This window comes from Balearica regulorum, chromosome 3 (genome assembly GCF_011004875.1).
Source record: "Balearica regulorum gibbericeps isolate bBalReg1 chromosome 3, bBalReg1.pri, whole genome shotgun sequence".
NCBI lineage: Eukaryota > Metazoa > Chordata > Aves > Gruiformes > Gruidae > Balearica > Balearica regulorum.
In genome coordinates, this window is record NC_046186.1 from 104,118,555 (window position 1) to 104,132,200 (window position 13,646).

At 37.6% G+C, this 13,646-nt stretch overlaps 1 protein-coding gene across 2 annotated transcripts in view; it reads left to right on the forward strand.

The window, feature by feature from the left end:
* The window catches only part of SPATA17 (spermatogenesis associated 17), an 88,461-nt gene that overhangs the window by 73,667 nt on the left and 1,148 nt on the right, over window positions 1-13,646 (forward strand). The gene's annotated exons all lie outside the window — the stretch shown is intronic.

The following is a 13,646-nucleotide window of genomic DNA, read 5'->3' on the forward strand; positions in this document are numbered from 1 at the left end:
TGCTCTTTCTATGATGAAAAAGAGACCTCCCTGTGTGTGTTCAAGGAATTCATCCTATTTTATATGGTCTGCTGCCTCCAAAGGTTCAATAGCCTCTGTGATTTTCATGGTTGCTCACATTACGGCCTAAGTGGAATCACATTATCAAGTAAGGCCCTAATTTCCAGATATGTGATAAGAGGTCCACAAGGAGAACCTAATAAGGACTGAAAACGTCAGTGCCTTAGAAAGTGAGTGTGACTCTTCTACACGGCCATGGCCAACCCATTTTCTTCCACATTTTTCTCAGACCACTGTGTCCTGTGGTTCCACAGGAAATTTATCTTTGTGTAGTATTACTGTGAGGGAAAAATAGGGTGGGGAGAGGGGAAGTGATTACTTCTGTTTGAAAATTAGTTTCATCCCTTGTAGGACCAACAACATACTCACAACAATCATGTGTCTAGTGAATGACGTCACTATGCGGCAGAATTGTTTGATACACTATTCATGATTTTCCATCCCTGACTACACTGAAATTTATTTAAATTTCACCTTAACTCCATTTTTCCTAACCTTGCAGTGGTTGGACTTGAGATAGGTATAATGTATGTGTGAAGCTTTACACTTTTCCTCTCTCAGACTCTGACTCCATGACAATTTTAATTAGGAAAGAAAGATTACACAGGAGTATTTTCTAATACAGTGTGATATTGGCTAATGAATGTGCATCCATACTATCAGCCTTCTAAATAGTTTAAAACTTTTAAGGCCATATTTACTAGTATGCTTTGTGGCAGAAGTTACTGATACACAATGAGAAGAGCCAGCACATATTTTGAACATCAGATTCTCAGTTCCCCAGTCCAACTGCAATGCGTTTTCCTAGGCAATGCAGAGTTGACATAATGTGGCAGCCAGAAGTGACTTTATTGTAGGGGAATTATTAGATGATCTGTAAGAGTTTGCTTGTTACACTACCGGTTTCCTCATGAGCCATGTCAGGGATAATAAGGGTTGTTGCTGAAGTGTGTTGCAGCCCAGCAATCCCCGGCCAATGACATGGCTCCTGTGTGATTATTGCTGCTGGCATGACTTGATGTATTATTCAGATGCTCCAAATGGACCCTTAGTTTGAGTTATCAACTATCTGTTTCCAAGATAAGGCTGCTTTCTGTCACTTTTCTTTCTATCCTGAGTCCTGCACCAAACCAAATAATTTAAACCCAAGGATCTGGTCCTACAATGATACATCCTATACTATTCATGTAAAGTCTGTATTTGTACCCCGTAGCACACATTTTCTGCTCTCAGAACAGCCATTGTGAGTCAGAACGCTGCTGTATCTTCATGTGAAGATCAACTTGAGTAATTCCCTGCCTCCACGTAGGGCGATTCCCACAGCAGCATTACTCTTCAGAGCCGCGAGCTCCTTGGAGCTCAGGCTTTCGGCTGCTCGGTTAGGTAGTACAAAAAAAGAGTAGTGTTGTCAATTTAATATCACAGGCCAGCTTTAATAAGCAAGTGGTCTCTGAAAATGGGTAACAAAAAATAGCTTAACATCACTTTTGTAACTTCTACTTCTGAATTTTTTGCTATTTTTTAAGTAAATATCACAATGTACTGTTGAGAAGGAAATGTATTTAAAAAGACAGGACTAGGTCATACCCAACAATGGAAACACCAGACATTACCTCTCATTCATGGGCCTAGAATGAAATATTTCTCATTATGAGATGCACCCATTCAGTCTTTCAGGAAAGCAAATGATAATTTCAACTTTTGACTGTTGACATAATGACCTTTCCAGATGCCTTACTGAATGACTGTGTCATATTTACAGAAACACATTTTGTTATGCAGATCGCTTTCAGAGCTCCCACTGGAAAAGTTCTTGAGCTGTAGATTTTTTCCTCTGAGAAAATCCTTAAGATCACCAATGCTGGGCTGCCTTTGAAAAAGGCTACTCTTGATATATGTAATGCGAATGATTATTAACTATCAGTAGTCTTTCAAATTACTTTCTTAGGTGTAGAAGGAAGGTAAACAGTGTGAAGCAAATTAAAACATACAAAATGTATCCCTGGCTACTGTTTAACTAAGTGCAGAAAAGAATCTGTGGATAACTGGAAGGCTGAAAAGAAAGGCTGGAAAAACTTTCTGGTTACTCATGAGTTACAGGGTCTGATTTTGAAGGAATACTATGAAGTAGTGACTGAGAAGAGTCAAACCATTCAGTTATTTGCGTAAGAAAAGATACTGTCACTGCTCTTCTAATCAAATCTATTCTAGTGGTTATTTGTAGGGGTTTGTGGGCAACTAGTTGAATATTTTATAAAACCTGATTTTCAGTTCTGTAATTTCTCAACGGGAAAATGCAGTCCCTTGATGATGATCCAAGGCTTTGAAGAATAAATTGATTCGAAAGAGAAAATTAGATGGTACTTATTATACTGTCTAACTAGCAATCCTGTGTCATTTGTCTGTTGGATGATAAATGTCTTGCTTTGCCTACCTTCCTCATTTAATAATGTAACTTCTAGGTTAGTGGCATAGAAGAAAATCTTGCTTTTTAGTAACAGCTAACTTTAACCAATATTTCTTTGAGGGAGATATATGTATGTTTTAGCTTTCTAAATAATTCCCATTGTACATATTGCTTAAACATTTTAAAACCTCTTGTTTAATCAGAACCCCTTTAGAAATAGTGTCTTGACCAATTCCTTCAGTACATGCTTAGAGTACATTACAGTAACTTGTGGCAGAGCTTTTAACACAAAAAATAATCAGTTGAGCTGGAAATGGTAGAGTTTGAAGCTACACCTAATTTTTTTATATTGGTTTTAGGTGTTCACTATTTGGATATTATTTCGTTTGTTGGAATTGAAAATCCTCACACTAAACTGGGAAGTACTTGGCCTTGCCTTTTGAGGACAGTTTTAGATGGGCAGTTCAGCTTTCTTGGAATTAAGTAGATTTGTTTATATATCTGCCAAACATAATGTATTTCAACTAAATTCAATTTGCCGCAATATTGAATCCAAAAGGCTATATTTTGAAGTCACTTAAAATCCTTTATGGACCATATTTGCAAAAGCAAGCTACTTATTATTTGATAATATTCACCTAGACCTTGCTTGTGCTCATTAAATAGAGTTGAAATGAAAGTAACAGAAAGCTTTTCACAATCCTCTAAGAATTACATGGTCCGTATAACTGTTGAAAAATGCAGGCATGAGAACTCGGTGCCCAGCATAACTGAGATATATCCATGGAGCTAGGCTAATTTAATCAGATAAGGATCTGGCCCATAATGAATATAAGCAATGCATAGCTAAATGTTATATAGAAAGAATGTTCTAGGAAAAATGGTGTTACCCGTTTTCACAGAAAAAAATAGATGTTTTTTTAATCACATCTTAAAATGTACATTGCTGATGAGTTTAAAAATTGAAGTCTAAGATCAGATGCACGTATTCTGATGACTTCTTGCAACAGATACACTTGGTACTAAAGAATGTTGCATCATAAAATGATGCCTGAAGGCAGATTTTGTTACACTGACCCATTACACTTGAATAGTTGTGTAATTTGTAGTGTTATTAATAACTACAGCTGTTCTGGATGGATTCTAAGAGGTTATGCCAGGTATATGCCCAAGCTGAGAGAAAGGCTGTGAGTTTTTGTTGTTTTGATGATCTCTCCAGAGACCAAGAGTAGATTATTCTCAGAGCAGTAGGACTTCAGTGCAGTAAATGGATTTTCGAGTAATCTACATTCCCTGAATAGGAAAAATCACAGTAAAAGATAGCTTTGTGCGCTTACGTTGGAGTGAATGAGAGACTGTAAATAATACAGACTGCTTGTTGTCTTAATGGTTTGAGCTACTGCTACTTTCTTTAAAATTTGTATCCTGAATGAACTCTTTGCTCCATTTTAAATAGTAATATGTTATTCACTTTGGAATATAATTCGGTGTTTGTTCATTTAATGCAATGAACTGATGGTTTCAACATGCCCTTTATAAACTCAGGTTAAAAGGATGTTCCACCATGATAGAGCTAAGAAACTATATTCCTTTTTTTTTTTTTACAGTTTTTTCTTGATCTCAGCATAAAATATGTGGGGAAACTGAAAGGCATATCCACATAAGGAGTTATTTATGAGGAGGTGTATTACCATGTGTTCATATTCTAGAATGAGAGTTATAGAATTATTGAGGAATAACCTTTGCACTTCAAATTCCAACTTCACTTCCATTTAAATAATCTTACAAGCTTTGATGAGTTAATGTATGGTGGTAGTAACACCTAAAGTAGATAAGGCTGTGATGCACACAGTATCTGTTTCACAACTGTATTGTTTTTGTTTTCCATAATGAGACTGTTTGAGTAGGAATTTACGTTTTGACTGTGATGATAGGAACTAATAATACTCCCAGCCAGTAGCTTTGAGACGTGTTAGGATCTCTCACCTGTGGTTGCATGAAAGAATGACAGCAAAAGTGGAAAGTGCTTATCATTAACAACTGAATACCCTGGTCTTTTAAAGTATAACTTGTTGGGTATAACAGTCTCAAAATTAGGGAAAAAGAGAAAAAGAGAAACAATAAAAACATTGCATATTAACAGACTTTGTACACTAATGCGAAGATGCTTGATTGAGCAGTGTAGTGTCAACCATGTCTTTCTTCTAATGCTAAAAGTAATGTACATAGACAGAGTGACAATCAGAGTACAGCCTCCCATCAGCTGTAATTAATCTTTTAGTTAACAGAGACTAGAAAAGCTTCTCATCAGCCTCTTCTGAAGTCTGAGGCACCCTGTTTTTTGATGTTTGCATTCTGAGTAAAATTGTCCCCACCAGTTCTAACAAATTGAAACACCAGGCTAATTATGGCAGCTAATGAAGTGTGTGGAATGGTCACAGCTTGTCGTGAAACTGTTCCTTCAGCTCAGATTAGAGTTTCATCAATCACTTTTTTAAACTGATCCAGAATTGCTTCTGCCCAGTGCTTGGCATTTTTAATGCTGTTTCTGTAATTGGTTTTTTCCCCAAAGCTTAGGCTATTTTTTGAAATATTACATTCTCAGGACAGGACTTACAAACTCCAGTTTATAAAAAAACATTTCATTATCGCCTCTATCAGCTGATCAAGTGCTAGAAAGCTAATAAAAGAAGCAGAAATATAAAATTTGATATATTGCTTTTAATCCAGCTAAAGGTAGCAATAAAGCATATACACATATATGTATATGAATCATCATTACTGTGGGCTGGGTGTATACTGCAATCTCATGAGACATGGTTTGTGGGCTGGATGGTTCAAATCCCACTGAAGGACCTAAATGAATGAGTTGGTCTTAGCTTATTTCCTAGTGGATTGTGGTCCTCCATATATCACTCAAAGACTTTGGCATGATTTGTAGTTTTTGCAGATGCCCAAGCCTTTGGCAGGAGGAAGACCAAAATGCATTGCTATTTAAAGAATTTCCACACTTCAGGTCAAATCCAAAGTCCTCAGAGAAGTATGGAAAACTTTACAGTATAACTTACATTGCTACTACACTGTCAATGAATAAATTAGCATATAAAACATTGTAAAAATTCCTAGTTCCTGTTCATTTATAAGATGTAATAGTACTCAGCTATACATTGAAAGTTCTGCATAGACATTAAGGCGGAGATGTTACAGTCTAAGGCTAAATTCTTTTCTCAACATGGACACCAGAGTGTAGAATTTAGTTTGGAAGTTATCCAGCTGAAAAAAATGAAATAAACTTTTGCTTATGTGCTATCACAGAATATGTTTGCACAAGTTGTTACATTTAGTATATATAACATGTATTCATATCAGAACCAAGACAGCATGATTTTAGTTTTTGAAGTCTTCAACAAGCGATTTTTTAAATTTGTGCTAGTACGTGTAATCCATTTCATTTTTCTGAACACTGTTGAATCTGAAATAATGTTTGGCTATAAACATCAACTGTTCCTCTCCCTGAAGTTTCTTAATCAGCAGCAGTTTGACAGAACTAGCTTCATGTCAATGCCAAACCAAATCTGTGGCACCTGAGTGAATCAGTGTTGCTGATGCTATTCCTGAACTATATCAAAGAGCTGCTGGATTTACACAGGAGAAAAAGTGCCTTTGAAAAATGAAGAAAACATGACACACAAAGAAGATATGTTACCACATACAAATAAACACAGACAGAAAAAATAGTAATAGGTATTAGTCTAAGAGCTATTGTTCCAGTTTAATTGATTAATGAGGGCATTTGGGAACACTGGAGAGGAGACGAGTAGTTTTTCCAGTCTCCAAAGCAAGCTGCCTGCAAAATGAGAAAGGCCTTTTTTCCTATTTGATCATTTCAATCTCTTCTGAAGGTAGCTTATATTTACAAACCAGGAAAGCTGTTTCTCGCTTTCATGACTGCTAGGGCGCATTGCTGACTCGTGTTTAGCCAGTTGCCCACCAGGACCCCCAGGTCCTCTTCTGCAGAGCTGCTACCCAGCCTGTCAGCCTCCAGCCTGCTTTGCTCCCATGCCAGGTGCATTTGTCCATACTGTGTGTTGTGAGGTCCCGTCAGGCCATTTCTCTAGCCTGTCTACATCGCCCTCAAGAGTATGGATGGCACCCATTAGTTTGGTGTTGTCCATGAACTTGATGAGAGTGCATTCCATCTCCACCTCCAGGTCATCGATGAAGGTATTAAACAAGATAGGTCCCAAGACAGCACCTGAGGAAATACATTTGTACCCAGGTTCCAGTGAGCAATGAACCATTCATTGCTACCCTTTGAACCTGATACTCCAGACAGTTATTTACATCTGTTTGTTAGTCTGCACATCTAGGCTATAATTTACCAGCTTGGTTAAAAGGATTCTCTGGGAGATTGTGTTGAAAGCCTTGCTAAAGCTCAGCTAGAGAGCATCCACTGTTCTTTTTTGAACTGCAGATCGAGTCATTTCATCACAGAAAGCAATCAGGTTTGAAAGCACCATCCAGAACAATGTCAAACCAGATGAAATCTAACTGGAGTACTGTTTTGCTGCATACGCCAGATACAACTTGACCTGATAAGATAAAAAAATATTTTCACTTCAGGGTTTCCACTCAGAACTTTTCCTCCTTAACTCCTCATGGCATGATTTTGGCAAGTTAGAGATAGTTGCAACTTGATCTTGGCAGGTTACACGTTTTATGGCTTTAGTCCAGCAGGTTAAAAGTGGTTCTGAGTTTGTCTTGGCAGTCAATGCTTGGCACTGGCTTATTTTCAGCTGGAAAGAGAATGTTGTGGTTGAACAGATTAGACAATGAAAGGGGCAGCTTATAAATGCCATAAGTCAAGGTACTTATCCCTAAGTGCATTATTTTCTAATACAAGTCCTGTTGCTAGCAGAGTGTCTGTGACGGACAGGACAAGGAGTTGGTTTAAAAATACAAGCACTATGATAAAAATACATCCTTACTTTTTCATCAGATGCTTTTAAGACTCTGTATTTTTCTGTGCACAGGAATGTAGTGTTAAACATAGTTCCACCTCATATTTAATAAGTTCATAAAAGGGTTATGTATTACTCATCAGTGTGTTTTCATACTTGACAATGTTATTTATACATCTTAAATAAATAAAGATGAACATCTACTCCCCTCTTGAAAAATATTTTGCTGAAATACCCTGCAAGAAGTAGACATTTGCATGACAATAGCAAATAAACACCTCTTGGGATTCCGAAAACCTACTGAACTATTTCAACTGCACATTTGTTTTTTAGCCCAGATTCAGTAAAGTTCAAGGGTATCCAAGTATGAAATAGCTTGCGGAGAAATTCACATTGGTTTCTTAATTTAATTTACTTCTAAAAAAAAAAAAAAAAAAAAAAGGCTACATTAGTTGAAATAAATATTATCTTTGGCAATTTTGGTTCAAATACAGACATTCAAACAGAATTTGGGTGATGTTGTTTTATAACACTGACTAAAGTATGGTGCAGCATGCACTGTAACTTTCTGTGTGGCAAACTATACTTTTTATATTGATACTGGCTCTGAATCTGTCTAAAAGTACCTAAAAAGTGTCTACATAAAGGTGATTTATTCTTCTTCAGTAGATTAGCTTTATACACATAAATAAATTCATTATCTGAACAGTTATTTATAAAGGAGAATATATTTCTTTCCAAAGCATTGCAAAGCTAGTACATGTTTGGGAGGAAGGACCAGACAGTGTCTGGCTCGCAGATCATCAATAAATGGATTAAATGAACTTAGAGGGTACAGCTGGGAATTCCACCCTTCCTTCCCCTTGGGCAGCCACAATGACTGCAGGGTACTAAGTAAATGTAACAAATGCAAATTTGGACCACAAATCTTCACTGCTGGTTATATTGCACATGACAAAAAGGACAGGCTAGTTTCAGATCTCAAGTTAATTTTAGAGAAGCAATACTTACAAGAAAAAGTAATTCACTGGACCAAATCCTTCCCCTTTTTTCCTTTGTCCTTCCTTGCACAAAACTTCCATCAAAGCCAAGAGATACTTTGCCTTTGCCTGTGAGAAAGGGTTGACACATTTATAATCCTTAATGAACACAGCTATTGCAAAATATCTTACTTGTTTAGAAGTATTTGTGCTTTCATTGTACAATGACTCAAACTGTTGCATTCTCAAAAGCATCGTTATTTTCTGACGTGTCATAGCTTAATTTGTACAGCTGTGGAAGGGTACAGCAGGATATGCTTTTGTTCCTTTGTCCAAACCGCTTTAACTATGTCGGAGCAGAAACTAGCTCTTTTGAAGGCTAGAACGTGTCTTCTCCTGCCTTGCGCAGATGAGGACAAGACGTTTTAGAGCTTCACTTGTGTTAGCCAGTTTTCTCCAGTTATCTCCAAAGCACAAATTAGCACAGCTTAGCTGCTGAGCTAAGAAAGCAAACTTCAGTGAGCACAGATCAGCAGCAGAACACTTCCTTCTCAGAATATTAGAGAAAGGGAGGAACAGAGTTATAATTTCCGTGTTAGGCTGTCACAGAGGAGCACATGCTGCTGTGCTCTTCGTACTAGACACATCATGCAAGAAGTATCTAAACCTATGTGATTATCAGATCAGTGGTTTTTCAAATTCATGAACCATAATTAGAAATCTTTCATAATTTCTGGCAAGCACTGTTTGAGTTTGGTTTCCTCATTTATAATTCCAAAAAGATGAAATGTGTAAGAGTCAGTGATAGTTATAAATCTCCATGAAAATTTAAGTTTAATAATAATGAAATGTTTGTTGCATAAATTAAACAGCAATTAATGTTTTCTCTTTCTGTTTGGAAGATAGGATATTAAAATAGTGTTGTTAGATTTCCTACTGTGAACATAATTTCCTGATTTTTTTTTTACAACACATTATCATAATGTCAATAAAAGACTAAAACTAACAAGTAGAAAAAATTTGCCTGATGTAAGTGTAACACAGAAGGTTATAAAGTTGCCTTTTATGATGGCTATACAATATCATTTTATTTTAAGATCTAATAGCAAGTTGATTCAAAGGGTAAGACTTGCACTTACGAAGTCATTAAAGCAAGTAGAAAATTGCCTTCTACCATAGTCACCCAGTCTTTTTAAATCAAAGAGTTTTATTGTTGTTGATGATGTTTGCATTTGCAGGAGGTAATTAGGGAATGAGTTAGATATCACACTCAGAGCCCTCAAGCTTGTCAAGAAAAACCATAAACTTCACTTACAAAAAAAAAAAAAAAAAAAAGCCAGTAGTTTAGAAGGAAAATTGCAAATAGAGGGAAACGGGATCATAACATTTTAGGTCAGTTTGACCACCGCTGTGTTGATCCACAATATGGAGAAGCTCATAAAGTCCTCGTGGAAGCACAGTTTTTTCATTGCACTTACCCATAAGAACAAGACTGGGAGGGTTTAGAAATGGTAGCAGCGGTAGACAGTCCAAGGAGGAGATAGAAGACGGCTCCTTGCTCTCCTCCTCTGCATTGTGCTGGCAAGCTGAATGGGGAAAGGTGTGATTCTACCCCCTTCATCACAGCAGCGGTCACTTGTCCGCTGTAGCGCAGGGAACTCCGCTTAGGCACGCTTTTCCCTGGAAGTCAATACTCTGCGCTGACACAATGAGATCCAGTCCCTAAGGCATGATCCAGGCTTTTGTTATTATCTCTTATTTGAAGGGGCTAGTTGACCCAATTGGTTAACACATTAGCTTTTCAATTTTATAGCCTTAAGTCACAAAAGACCTATTCCTTGTTTTTGGATATTTCTCCGCAGCGGAAAGCAAAATTGGCAGTCTGTGCCCACCAGCCACAAAAACAGAGTTACGCCAAACAACTGTGTCCTGAACTTTATGGCTAATTAGCTGTTGAAGCTATGCCCAAGAAATAGGTTCTGTTGCCCATGGGAAGAAGTGTGTAGCCATTATTAATGTCCCAGCTCATATCTCTCAATAGGTCTTATGAGCAGCGTGGCTTAAAGAGACTAAATGTACAACAGGGAATTTAAAATTATAGTACCCCTTTCACTGACTGAAATATTGTAAACTTGTTTCACCGGGGCCAGGATTGGTGTCAATGTTCTTTGTGTGAAAAGTGCAATAGAAGCATTAGTATTTGACAGCCCTGGTTGAAATAAGTGAAATTAATGGAGCTCTTTTCATATACGACAAGGCCATGGCACCCCTTTCATGCTGCTTACAGACAGAGAAAAGTCAATACTTTTTTATTACTTGATGCTGACCTACATTCTGCACTACAAGTGCCAGGCCCACTAATTGGTTTCAGTTGTGAGAAAAGTTTGCCCCAAAGAAACACTGGAGCAGATAAATCAATCTTTTTTAGGGTAGCTTAGTGGGCTTTGAGCACTTGAAATGACATTTGTGTTGTATTGACAGAATGGGTTGTTACACTCATTTTGTCATGTCAGGAGGCCCTGTACTAGTTGGAAGTATTGTTAACCAGTATTGATAAATTTGCTAAGAATAAAAGTTAGCTGGATCAACATTTTACTTGTGTAACAGCTTGCCATGTCTGGTTTGCTGCCTTGTTAGAGACCTCCGTGGCTATTAATGGGTCAGGAGGCTTACTATGACAGCTCAATTTAAAACTCTAATTTTACTATTACAAGCATTAGGATCACAGGGAATACTTAAATATGACCACTCAGTATTAAACAACAGAGGGGGTTGTGGACGATGGCTGTACAGTGGCGCTTGGCGATGCTGCCTGGTTTGCAAATGAGGCATGCACATGAGCTCTGCCTCAGCCTTGTGGGGACAACAAGGTTGCTCGGTGAGCTTACCCTACACTACAGACATAACTACTGCATGGACATTCATGCAGAATTTCCCACTGCATCCTCTAAAGTCTTGATGTGTGGCTCGGAATGTTGATTTCAAGCTAAAGAAAAGTGAGTTTTGTTCCCCATTTTTACTATTCAATAGCATGAAGATAGAATTTGATTCTAGCAGCTGTGCCCACTTTTCAGTTATTCCTTCTGCCTTGATTCTTCTCGACAGATATAATTCCAGCAATACAAAAAAGTTTTTCTGAGATCCAAACCTTTCATGGATTGGTTTACCTTTTGCACATGGGGTCATGGTTGACATCGTGCAATTATACAGTGTCTTCAGTACTGTTAGACTGGCTCAGAAGAGGACTTGATGCTCTGAATCACCGCTATAGGTAGAACACTTTTCATTAGAGAGGTTGTACAATTTGTCTTTGAAATGTCTTCACATGCTCCTTCTCCTAACCTATGAAGGAAATCTGCATTCATACAACCTAATGCAACTTTAATCTCCATTTATGCAACCACATCTCTATTTAAGCAACAAAATGAAATTTTGTCATTACAAGGAAAGACTATGCAAAGCTGTAAATCAGGTATCATAAGTTTACTGTAAGCTTATTGTTCCAAGTTTATCACGTGCTTAATAGCTTCATAATTATTATTGACTTGATAGATTTGCTGTAGGAAATTACCCAAAGTGTGTATGCAGGAGCTGAGAGTAAATGGTCATAATGGTACTTTCTGGCCTTAAAAATCTGTGGGTAGATACGCTACTGCTGTTTGCCTATTCTTGCTTTGGTCTGAAGCAACTTTCTACTTCATGAAATTTCCAAGAAGATATTTAATGGCAATTCTTATCTCATTCCAAAGTGCATTTTTATATTACAGGAAATTGTGCAGTACTCTCAAAATCATTTGGAGAGAACTACTGTTAGGGCAAATTTAGCACTAGAATATGAGGGAATGCGTTTCCAAAGGCCTTCAAGCTGATATGTAGGTCTACAAGATCTCATTGGTTTGCCAGGGTTATTTGTACCTGGTCTGTATTTATGTATGTCTGCATACTCAGATGTAAAATCTCTTTAGAATTTGCTTTAATAACAACATTCCAAAGATAACCTATGTGAGCATTTGGCAAGTCTAATCTATGACATCAGAGTGCGCTGATTGAGACAAATCTTTGGTGGCTTTATGTCACCTTTTTTGACTCCATTGTTTAGAACTGATGAGCACCCATGAGAGTCAAGTAGTCAAATATATTGAAAGGGTTCATAGGTCTTGTTAAACTCTGCCAGTTGAACTTGAGTCACTCACAATTTACTAGAGTGAAAGGAATCAAAGCTTGACAAGTTTAAAAAGGAAGTGTTCTATTAACTTTTTTTGGGAATTTAAAAATAGGTCTCGGTCCTGAGAATTACAGGTCTCTTGTGCTGAGAATTACATGGCATGATTTAAGAATGCATTGTGCATAAAATGCTCCTATGGTCCTGAGACTGCAAAACTGTAGGGTCAATCTCACCAATCTGTGGGAATTCCTACGTGTAAGCTAATTCATTCCAGCTACCGACAATGACGGACTGATGGTGAAAATAATTTTGAAGCTGCCTGTTTTTCTCCACTCACGACTTTTGTTCTTGCCGCTTCAGAAGGATTATCTACATATCTTTGTGAATTCTCTTCTATGTAGCAACCAGCTTAAACTCCAGATGATCCTGGCAGGGCCAGTTATATCAGTCTACCAGCATGAACCAGCTGTGCATTTCAGTGCTTCACTGCAGGATTTGAACCTCCATTTCATCATCAAATTAGATAGATACGAGATCCCGGCTTCCGACTCTTTCCCTTTATGCTGCCGCAATGATACAGTGGGTTACACTCTCTTCAGCGCTCTGAGGTAGATCTTGCAAGGCCAAGAGGTATTTTCAGGCCTTACTTTCTCACCCTGTTGAAACCTGATTAAAATCTGTATCTTCAAATACAGAAATGGCTGGGGTTCTTTTCCTAAAAATATATTTATATTTTATATGCATACTGTGTGACATTTATCTAGTATACATTCTAAACTTCTTTAATTAGCCTAACTGTAAAGCCAGCAACACTTTCATTTATCCATCAGAGGGTGTGATGTTTCCTAAATGTGGTCAAACATAACTGCTGTCGTCATAATCGGAGCCAGTTGTTTAAATGCTCAGTTGTGAGTATCTAGTGAAATAGCTTTAAATAACAAGATAAACAGTACAGCTGCCAACCCAAAGTAATCTTACACTGAGGGGGCGTGTGGCACAGAAAATTTCCTCTTTGTCATTTTGATTTGAGTTTGAAGCTGGACCTGGGCTTAGTTCCAGCTCAAAAAACTGTT